We start from the raw sequence: 11,913 nt of genomic DNA on the forward strand, positions 1-11,913 counted from the left end.
CCTACGTGTGACTCCAGTCCCTCAATGGAAAGTCAAGTCAGTCACTGCATTGAAGTAGGGGCTTGTTCTGATTGTCATAACCTCCTGCTTCCTACCTCCTCCCCAACCGCCATGCCAGGTGGTCAGTAACCTCCAGCTTCAGAACCGTGTGTGACCACTCAATGGGCTCATTCACAGCTCCCATCACCATGAAGGAAAAAGCCTAAAGCAATTCAGCCCGGTAAGTTTGAGCCAGGGATTCTGTTGCAGGTAGAAAAAGCTGCACTTTACGATTTTAAATAATTATTTTTAATAAGGAACATCAGCAGGTAAATTAAGCTGAGTGGGTATAACTACACCATGCTTATTGTCTGCAATATCGAGGAACAGGTTTTATGGTTGTGGCTGTTGTTGTTTCCAATATAAACGACATGATTAATTATTCTGAACGTTCTATTAAAAGCATTTTTTAATTACGAGAATCAGCTGCTGAAAACATTTCTAAGTATTAAATTTAAAGTTTACTTTAAAGATGATTTTACTGACAAAATTTAGTGAAAGTCAAACTCAATAATTCAGCTGGGTGTACATTAAATTCTCATTTAATTTCTACATAAACTCAATACATCTGTTTTATTTGTTATATACACAAAATATGCATTTCCATCAAAGACACTTGGCAATTATTTGGGTTTAAAAATGTGATTTTATTTGTCTTAATGCTCCTTATTTTGTAAGCAATCATTTTGTAATCAGGTTTAAAAAGGCTTGCTGATCCCCAACCGCTATGATTGATTCTTAACACCCTTTGAGATAGTTAAAGACAGGCCCCTCGAGGTGATAAAGAATTCCTCCTTCTTCCGCCCCACCCCCCCCCCTCCCTCTGCCATTCCCCCAACTGCACATTCTCAGGGCAACCACACACCAGGCAAATCCTGGGTGCAACCGAAACGGAAAAGCATCCACCCTCGAAAGTCATTTATCACTGACAAACTAGTGCAGAGAACCCACTGCCTCATCCCTGAGTACCAGCGCTGTGTTAGAATGCTCTTTCCCCCCCCATCTCTCTCTCCCTCTCTGAGATTTATTATCCAGCCCTTTGCTGTTGCTGGTTTGGAAGATATAAAGTGCAGGGCTGCGATGATGTGTTGACTCATCAAACTGCTGGCGCCTACACAAGGTAAAAGAGAAGCTAATTACTGGAGATTTCATTTGCACTAATGTATTTCAGATCCTCTGTGCTGCCCAGTTTCTGATGTAGATATTTAATGGTGGGGGATTTGCTGACCATGTGAAGTTTGCAAGGAGTGTATGTACAAGATAGCGATTGTAAAACCTTGTGACTGCAGCAAAAGGGAAAACAAAATCCCTTGTACAAATGTAATTAGATGCAGATGTTTTCTATTTGATGTAAACAATTTGCCGTGTATACATTTTGGAAAGGATGTGGCCTGGATTACCATGACACTTTTATATTTTTATCAATAAAGGAGACGCATTCTGCCTGTGTCCCTGTTTCTTTTATTACTTGGTCAGAGCACTAGCAATCAAGCCACAAATAGTTAAAGATCATCCACAGGCTCCATTAACTAACACAGTGAGGCACACACACCCGGTCTGGTGAGTTAGTTTAGCACACACAGCTTGGCTGGTGATCAAGTTTCATTAGACCAGACTCTCTGCACTGGCTTCCATACAGATGGCACGGTGGAACAGTGGTTAGCACTGCTGCCTCACAGCACCAGGGACCCAGGTTCTATTCCCAGCTTGGGTCACTGTCTGTGTGGAGTCTGCACATTCTCCTAGTGTCTGCATGGGTTTCCTCCGCATGCTCCGGTTTCCATGCTGGTTAGGTGCATTGGCCGTGCTAAATTCTCCCTCAGTGTAACCCGAACAGGCGCCGGAGTGTGGCGAGTAGGGGATTTTCACAGTAACTTCATTGCAGTGTTAATGTAAGCCTACTTGTGACACTAATAAATTTTACCTATCTATTTCTTGCCTGAAATACAGGGAGGTGACAGTCTAGTGGTATTATAGTTCAACTATTAACGCAGAAACTCAGCTAACGTGCTGGGGACCCGGGTTCGAATCTCCCCACGGCAGATGGTGGAATTTGAATTTGATAAAAAATATCTGGAATTAAGAATCTAATGATGACCATGGAACCATTGTCAATTGTCGGAAAAAACCCATCTGGTTTCCTAACGTCCTTTAGGGAAGGAAATCTGCCGTCCTTACCTGGTCTGGTCTACATGTGACTCCAGGGCCACAGCAATGTGGTTGACTCTCAATGGTCTAGCCGAGGGAAACTAGGGATGGGCAATAAATGCTGGCCTTCTCAACCTTGTCACTTGCCTGAGGTGTGATAAACTATCACCTTTGAGGGGGAGAGCAGTCTCTGGGACCATGATGACCTTATTTTAATAGAATCTACAATGCAGAAGGAGGACAAGTGGCCATTGAGCCTGCACCGATAACAATCCCACCCAGACCCCATCTCTGTATAACTCCCTGTATTTACAGTCCTAATCTCCCTGACGCTAAGGGGCAATGTAGCATGGCCAATCAACCTAACCTGCGCATCTTTAGACTGTGGGAGGAAACCAGAGCACCCGGAGGAAACCCATGCAAGGCATGGGGAGAATGCACAAACTCCGCCAGTGACCCGAGGCAGGACTTAACCCGGGTTCCAGGCACTGTGAGGCAGCAGTGCTAACCACTGTGCCATCATACTCCCTCAGTACAAGCTTCTCTTGGCACAGTGGCACAGTGGTTGGTGCTGCTGCCTCACAGTGCCAGGGACCGGGGTTCATTTCCCGGCTTGGGTCACTGTCTGTGCTGAGTATGTACATTCTCCCCGTGAGTGCGTGGGTTTCCTCCGGGTGCTCCAGTTTCCTCCCACAGCATGAAAAATGTACTGATCAGGGTGCATTGTCCGTGCTAAATTCTCCCTCAGTGTAACCCGAACAGGCGCCGGAGTGTGGCGACTAGGGGATTTTCACAGTAACTTCATTGCAGTGTTAATGTAAGCCTACTTGTGACACTAATAAATAAACTTAAAACTTTGGTGACCTTCCCTTACTAGCTTCCCTTTACTGGACAGAGTTCTCCAATCTCAGGATTGCCTGCTCTGTTTCAAGTGAGAACGGAGAATTTTGCATTCGGGTCAAAGCTCCATTTCATTTTCAGTGGCATCGGAAAATCCAGCCGTAAACAAGGATGGAGATTCTTGGAGTATCTCTGAAAGATATCACACTGCCTCCCTCTAATGGTGAGACCCAGTAACTCGCTGTAACCATCTCAATAAAGACTTGCATTTCTATAGCACCTTTCATCACCATCAGAAGCCTCAAAGCCTTTCCAGCCAATGAGCTTCAGTCACTGCCACAATGTAAGAAATGCAACAATCAATCAACTCCCAGAAAGAGCAAAGTGATAACCGTGAGGCCATAAAACATAGGAGCAGGATTAGGCCACTCTGCCCATCGAGTCTGCTCTGCCATTCAACCACGGCTGATATTTTTCTCATCCCCATTCTCCTGCCAGATAATCTGCTCTGCGATGATTGTGGGACACTGGGGAGAATTCACCTGCTCTTCTTCCAAAGATTACCATCTTTTGGAACCTCACCAATAGGGGACTTCAGTTTAATAGCTCCTTTGACAGACAGTACACACTGCACTGGCGGATCAGCACTGGGTCTTTTGGAGAGGAATTTGAACACAAGCCTCATGTTGCAGAAACGAGAGTGCTCACAGCCGAACCACCGCTGACACTGAACAACACTGGCGGATTTCTGCACACTCATTCTCAGTAATTACCTGCCCTCCGTTCTGTAGATTGGTGCAGATCCCACAGAGTGAGGTCAGTTCTCCTGGAGATTCTGGCAACCTATTCAGGAGCAGGGAACCACATTGTATGTTCTGTTCCTGGGGACTATCTCCAGCCTGTCTCAGTCTTTTTGTTATTATCGAAATGTTTGACTCTGCCACCTTCTGGTTGGTGTGAAAAAAAGCTTTGTGCACACTCCCAATTTCACTCTCCCCATCTCTCTCTTTCCTTCTCCCAATCTCTCTCTCTCAATATTTCTCTCTTTTAATGTCTCTCTAATTCTTTCTTTCCTTCTTTAGTCAGAGTAGAGAAGGAGGTAGAAGGGGGGGAGGGGTAACATTATTAGTCAAGGACTGTATCACAGTGTCAGAGAGGAAGTTTGATGAGGACTTGTCTGTTGAGGTAGTATGGGCGGAGATTAGAAATAGGAGAGGAGAGGTCACCCAGTTGGGATTCTTTTATAGACCTCCTAAAAGTTCTAGAGAGGTTGAGGAAAGGATTGCGGAGACGATCCTGGTTAGGAGTGAAAGTAATAGGGTAATTGTTATGGGGGACTTTAACTTTACTAATATTGATTGGAATTGCTATAGCTCTAGCTCGTTAGAGGGGTCAGTTTTTGTACAAAGCGTGCAGGAAGGTTTTTTGACTCAGTATGTAGATAGGCCAACTAGAGGTGAGGCTATGTTTGGATTTGGTGCTGGGAAATGAGCCAGACCAGGGGCTAGACTTGGAAGTTGGTGTGCATTTTGGTGATAGTGATCACAATTCAGTTACATTCACCTTAGTGATGGAAAGGGATAGGCATGAACCTCGGGTCAGTAGTTTTAGCTGGGGGAAGGGTAATTATGAGGCTATTAGGAGAGAATTAGGAAGCATAGGTTGGACTAGGAGATTACAGAGACTGGGAACGTCCGAAATGTGGAGTTTTTTCAAGAAGCAGCTACTGCGAGTCTGTGATTGGTATGTCCCTGTCAGGCAAGGAGGAATTGCTAGGGCTAGGGAACCATGGTGCACCAAAAAAGTTGATTCGTTGGTTAAAAAGAAAAAGGAGGCTTATGTTCGGATGAGACTTGAGGGCTCAGATAGTGCACTAGAAAGCTTTAGATTGGCTAGGATGGAGTTGAAGAGTGAGTTAAGAAGGGCTAAAAGAGGACATGAGAAGACTTTGGCTGATAGGATTAAGGAGAATCCTAAGGCGTTCTATAGGTATGTCAAGAACAGAAGGTTGGTTAGGGCAAGATTAGGGCCAGTTACAGACAGCAGAGGGAAGTTATGTGTGGAACCGGAAGAGATTGGAGAGGCATTGAACCAATATTTCTCTTCAGTGTTCACGCAGGGGGACATGGATATAGCTGAGGAGGACACTGGGTTGCAGGGGAGTAGAATTGACAGTGTTACAGTTGATAAGGAGGATGTGCTGGATATTCTGGAGGGTTTGAAAATAGATAAGTCCCCTGGTCCGGATGGGATTTACCCTAGGATTCTCTGGGAGGCAAGAGAAGTGATTGCAGAGCCTCTGGCTCTGATCTTCAGGTCGTCGTTGGCCTCTGGTATAGTACCGGAAGATTGCAGGATAGCGAATGTTGTCCCATTGTTTAAGAAGGGGAACAGAGACTTCCCCGGGAATTATAGACCGGTGAGTCTCACTTCTGTTGTGGGCAAGGTTTTAGAAAAAATTATTAGGGATAGGATTTATAGTTATTTGGAGAGTAATGAATTGATTGGAGATAGTCAGCATGGTTTTGTAGCAGGTAGGTCGTGCCTTACTAACCTTATTGAGTTTTTTGAGAAAGTGACCAAAGAGGTGGATGGGGGTAAGGCAGTTGACGTGGTATACATGGATTTTAGTAAGGCGTTTGATAAGGTTCACCATGGTAGGCTTCTGCAGAAAATGCAGATGTATGGGATTAAGGGTAGTCTAGGAAATTGGATCAGGAATTGGCTAGCAGATAGGAGACAGAGGGTGGTGGTTGATGGTAAATATTCGTCATGGAGTTCGGTTATGAGTGGTGTGCCTCAGGGATCTGTTTTGGGGCCACTGCTGTTTGTAATTTTTATTAATGATCTGGATGAGGGTATAGTTGGGTGGATTAGTAAATTTGCTGATGACACCAAAGTCGGAGGTGTGGTAGATTGTGAGGAAGGGTGTCATAGTTTGCAGGAAGACTTAGACAGGTTGCAGAGCTGGGCCAAGAGGTGGCGGATGGAGTTTAATGCGGAGAAGTGTGAGGTAATTCACTTTGGTAGGAATAACAGATGTGTTGAGTATAGGGCTAACGGGAGGACTCTGAATAGTGTGGATGAGCAGAGGGATCTAGGTGTATGTGTACATAGATCCCTGAAAGTTGGGAATCAAGTAGATAAGGTTGTTAAGAAGGCATACGGTGTCTTGGCGTTTATTGGTAGGGGGATTGAATTTAGGAGTCGCAGCGTCATGTTGCAACTGTACACAACTCTGGTGCGGCCGCACTTGGAGTACTGTGTGCAGTTCTGGTCCCCACATTACAGGAAGGATGTGGAGGCTTTGGAGAGGGTGCAGAGGAGGTTTACCAGGATGTTGCCTGGTATGGAGGGGAGGTCCTATGAGGAGAGACTGAGGGATTTGGGGTTGTTTTCGCTAGAAAGAAGGCGGCTAAGAGGGGGTCTTATTGAAACATATAAGATGATTAGAGGTTTTGATAGGGTGGACAGTGATAGCCTTTTTCCTCGGATGGAGAAAGCTAGCACAAGGGGGCATGGCTTTAAATTAAGGGGGGGTAGTTATAGGATGGATGTCAGGGGTAGGTTCTTTACCCAGAGGGTGGTGAGGGATTGGAATGCCCTGCCTGCTGCAGTTGTAAATGCGCCTAGTTTGGGGGCGTTTCAGAGATCTGTGGATAGGTTCATGGACGAAAAGGGATTGGTTTAGGTTAGAGGGTCATTGTTTTTTAACTGGTCGGCACAACATCGTGGGCCGAAGGGCCTGTTCTGTGCTGTAATGTTCTATGTTCTATGTTCTCCCAATCTCTCTCAATATTTCTCCCCTTTAATCTCTCTCTAATTCTTCTAAACACTCCCTCTCTAATTTTTCTTTCCCAATCTCTTTCTCACAATCTTGTTGTCTCACACTCTGCCTCCCCCACTCTCCCAACCTCTCTCACTCACTAACTCACTCTCCCAATCTCTGTCTCTCTCTCTCTCTCCCGGTTTGTTTTTTCAATGTGATCTTTACAACAGCCTCTCACGGGTAGTCAATATCACGCACTTGACCCACCTTCAACCTCACAGACATTCTGAACAAGACTTTCCGATCTAGCCAATCTTCCAGCGTGCTGTCTTGGGCAGTCAGCTTTGCAGATGCTTTATTGAATTGATATTTTTAAACAGACTCAGATCCTTTACCAGGTAATTAATTAATTGGAACAAATTGTTTTAGTTACTTGAAGCCGTGCACTTTGTACATATACTGGGAAGTCCAATCTCCTTCCCCACTCACTGCTTGTGTATTTTCCAATGAGTCCCCCACAGTGAACAGGGCATCAGAAGCTTTATCATCCCAGCCTTAATCCTGGGCCCACCCTAAGTGTTATCCTACCTGACATTGACTTGTTTGGGACACTGGGGACCTTGTTGGTGACTGTAGGTGACTGGGGTAACGCCAGCATCTCCACATCATGACTGTAGATGATGCAGAGCTTTCACTCCCGGATCACAAAGTCATTCCCCCACCAGCTCCAAGACTGCAAGGTGAGAATCGTTTCAAACCATTGAAAATCAGTGCAGGAATAATAATGCCGCAACATTTTATAAGGTCAGATGGTCGATGGGACTGGTGTCTGCAGCAAGCGTGATGCACAAAGACATGATACAAGGGAGTGGGGTCAAAGTTTTCAACCCAGCGAACATGAGAGAACCAGAGGAGAGAATTCATCAGATTGGCAACCGCATCAAACCTCCATCACAATCCTCTGAAACCTACGGACAGAAGGTTCTGGAATCATCACTGCCCAAAAGGAAGGCCATTCAGCCCAAGAGGCCCCATGTTGTCCCCCCGTAGCCCAAAACCATTGGAGCCATTCCACTCCCCTCAGTGGGTGAGCTGATTGTTTGCTAAAGCTACTTTTGACAAGGAGTATCAGCTAGCAATAGTTATACTTTATTCCAATTCAATCCAATCAAATCAAATCCAATTCAGAGTCCCAACAAGTTGGGACATTCCCAATCCAAGCTGACAGGACAGGGCTCTCACCTCCTGTCTGGGGCTTGATCTACATGATCCAAGCTGATTGGAGTAGGTGTAGCTCCTCCTCCAAGGCTTGATCTCATTTGAAAAAAATTGCTTCAAATAAAATGTAACCTAATGACTTCAGCCAAGTGCAGCATGTCGATACTACACTTGATCTTAGCCAAAAGGCTGAGAAGCTAGCAATAGATTTTTGAGTTTAAATGCCAACCCTCAGGACAGAAGGGAAAAGAGAAAAAGTGAAATCTAAACCTTATCCCAATGCCCAGAATCTTCCTACTGAGCCTTTGGCACCCCATCTACGCCCACCAGCGGTTTAACTAGTTAAAGCAACAAACAGCTCAACCACACAGATGAAGAGTAACTTTGTTTGAGTTAGGTAGCCTACCTCAGCTGCTTTATCAGTGAGTGTTCTACGATGTGTCTCCCTATCATTGGGTTAGGGAGGGGAAGTTTGTAGCTGTATTGTGAGAGGCAAAAATCACACCTGGCTCTGATGGTCACAAACTGTGCTGTCTGTTTATGTCGAGATTGAAACATGAAGAGTTTGGACGGTGGGGAACAATATCCAAAAATGACAGCATTTCACTCCAATAAGCATCATGACAGGGAAAATAATCGTCAAGGAAATAAAGAGGTCCTAATTAGTCAATGTGATAAGACTTGGTAATCAATCCAAGTCAAACATCTCCCTGTATCTTTCTTCACCGACTGTTCCTGTGCTCCATGCTTACCAAGTCCTCTATTCCCATTTCTCCCATTTCTCAAGAAATCTATCTGCAATGTAGCAAACTACAGATGAAATTAGTCAACAGATTCCCCAGTCAACAACAAGCAATCTGCCAACTGGGATAAGCCATGAATAGTCAAAATGAAAAGTATAGACACACAATGCAGAAGGAGACACTTCGGCCCATCTTTCCTGTGCCAACTCTTTGAAAGAGCTACCTCATTTATCCTGCTTGCCTGCTCTATCCTCATGGGCTGGAAAATTTTTCTCCTTCAATATGACCCCAGTTTTCCATTTTGATGGTGATTATTGAATCTGTTTCCACCACCCTTTCTAGACCATAATAATTGACTGCATAAAAATTCTCCTCTGGTTCTTAAACCAATTACCTTCAATCAGTAAGCAAAAGGGAAAACGCTGGAAAATCTCAGCAGGTCTGGCAGCATCTGTCAGGAGAGAAAAGATGTTTCGAGTCCAGATGGTCCTTTGTCGAAGCTTTGTCAAGCCTTCAATCTGTGTTTTCTGGTGACCCATTCTCCCACCAAACCCCCTGGGTTGTGTCCCTTAAACCGTTCATAATTCGGAACATTGTGTTGGTGGAGGAGACTCACGAACTTCAAAAAAAAGGGAAAATCTCAGTTCAAAAGAGAAAATTCTGGAAAATCAAACAGCTTTGACAAAGGGTCATCTGGACTTGAAACATTAGCTCTTTTCTCTCCTCACAGATGCTGCCAGACCTGCTGAGGTTTTCCAGCATTCTGTCTTTTGGTTTCAGATTCCAGCACCCGCAGTAATTTGCTTTTATTTAGAAAATCTCAGTAATTTGCTAGAAGAATGAAATGATAAGATTGCACAGTTTAAAATGGAAGAGATTTTATTATGTAAGAGTCAAACAAGTCAAACACTAAACACTATCTTAATTAACCTGCTCCAACATCTGGAGTCAATATAAGCAAAGCATGAATTAACTAGTAAAGTGCGGTTGATTATAAACTATCAACTGCATCTTAAACTGCAGATACAACAAATACAAATCTTATAGCTTCCCACTGCACTCAGATTTTGGTGATCACAGACAGTCGCAAAGTCCTTCTAAGGTCTGTCTTCCTCATGAAGAATCTCAGCTCCTCTCAGCCTCGGATCCAATATGGTCTCCAGCCGACAGCTGTGCCGATTGAGTTCCAGAGGTTTGGTCTTCACCTCAAAGGGGCACGTCCGCGGTATCTCCTCAGCCCAGCACGGCTGGGATAGACCCATCAATGTTATCCACAAAAAGGAACATATTCACAGCTCCGGGATCCGAACTCGGCCTTCTCCGACTTGCCTGTGCTGTACCATTGTACTCATCAACATGACTGCCCAGCTTGCACTGATCTGGGTCCTTTTATACCTTTTCACCAGGGTCAGTCTGTGCACAGGTTTTGCTTTTGAAAGTTTTGTTTTTTTTTGGGAAGGTCAGTTTCATTTCTTTTCGCCTTTTCAAACCAGTTGCTTTGTTCAGTTGATGGCCGTCTCGACCAATACAAATGATAAGAGCACCAATTCCCTCACAACAATTCTATTAGATTTCCCTTTCCCTGCCCCAACCACAGCTTGTCCAGTCTCTCCACATTTCCCCCATTTACTTTGACAATTCGGACACCATGTTCTCCATTTATTCTGAGAGGCTGTTCCCTGATGTCGTGGAACGTTAGGTGTTTCTCAAGCCAACATTCGGCAATCCCCATTCATTGACGGGACATCTACCCCTACTCCCACCTCCACCCACCCCCCCTCCCCTCACCATGCCACCACTCCCCCTGCACCCCCCTACCCCCCACTGCCCCCACCCCCATGAAACCATTTCAAGATGGCAGCTGCTGCGCTCCAGAGGCCAAGGGCTTCAGTAATTGGAGAGTCTGCCCTCCTCAGGTGAAAGATGAAACTGCAAAGCTGAGCACTTACCCTAAAGGTGCTACAGCACCTGATGCCCACCTTTGTGAAGCCCAGTGTGTTTGCTTCCACTGTCAGGAATCGTTCAGCTCTCTGTGAGGCAGGAGTCAGACACATCGCCTAGGATCAGAGGAGCATCGCTTTGTTTGTGCAGTCTCATCATCATTCTCCCATAGAGTCTACCCAATGGCCTCAGCCCCCTGCCTATGAAGATGCTGAGATGTTATGGTTGGATAATGCTGACACACATTCTTTCTTTGACCTGACATTCACTGGTGCACTGGGGTGGGGGCGGGGAGATGCGGCCTGGGTGCAGGTTACTCAAGAGCATGAGTAACCCCTGAAAGGAGATCTGATAAGTGCCTCCCTTTCTATGCGGCCAATTCTGGCCCTATCCACAGCCACATCTTCCTCCTCCTCCCCTTCCATCTCCTCAGCTTCTCCATGCCCACCTCCCTCCTCAACATCCTCCCATCAAAGGTGATTTGTCATTTCTCCATCTTCTCCGGTTACTGACCCTCTGACAGTGCGGCACTCCCTCAGCACTGACCCTCTGACAGTGCAGCACTCCCTCAGCACTGACCCTCTGACAGTGCAGCGCTCCCTCAGCACTGACCCTCTGACAGTGCGGCACTCTCTCAGCACTGACCCTCTGACAGTGCGGCACTCCCTCAGCACTGACCCTCTGACAGTGCGGCACTCTCTCAGCACTGACCCTCTGACAGTGCGGCACTCCCTCAGCACTGACCCTCTGACAGTGCGGCACTCCCTCAGCACTGACCCTCTGACAGTGCGGCACTCTCTCAGCACTGACCCTCTGACAGTGCGGCACTCCCTCAGCACTGACCCTCTGACAGTGCAGCACTCTCTCAGCACTGACCCTCTGACAGTGCGGCACTCTCTCAGCACTGACCCTCTGACAGTGCAGCACTCTCTCAGCACTGACCCTCTGACAGTGCGGCACTCTCTCAGCACTGACCCTCTGACAGTGCGGCACTCCCTCAGCACTGACCCTCTGACAGTGCGGCACTCTCTCAGCACTGACCCTCTGGCAGTGCAGCACTCTCTCAGCACTGACCCTCTGACAGTGCGGCACTCCCTCAGCACTGACCCTCTGACAGTGCGGCACTCCCTCAGTACTGACCCTCTGACAGTTCGGCACTCTCTCAGCACTGACCCTCTGACAGTGCGGCACTCCCTCAGTACTGACCCTCTGACA

At 46.3% G+C, this 11,913-nt stretch overlaps 1 pseudogene; it reads right to left on the bottom strand.

The window, feature by feature from the left end:
• Window positions 1–8,059: 8,059 nt before the first annotated feature.
• On the bottom strand, window positions 8,060–8,215 carry LOC145354109 (U2 spliceosomal RNA; annotated as a pseudogene).
• Between the last annotated feature and the right edge of the window lie 3,698 nt (window positions 8,216–11,913).

This window comes from Carcharhinus amblyrhynchos, chromosome 16 (genome assembly GCF_965287045.1).
Source record: "Carcharhinus amblyrhynchos chromosome 16, sCarAmb.v2.hapA, whole genome shotgun sequence".
Taxonomy (NCBI): domain Eukaryota; kingdom Metazoa; phylum Chordata; class Chondrichthyes; order Carcharhiniformes; family Carcharhinidae; genus Carcharhinus; species Carcharhinus amblyrhynchos.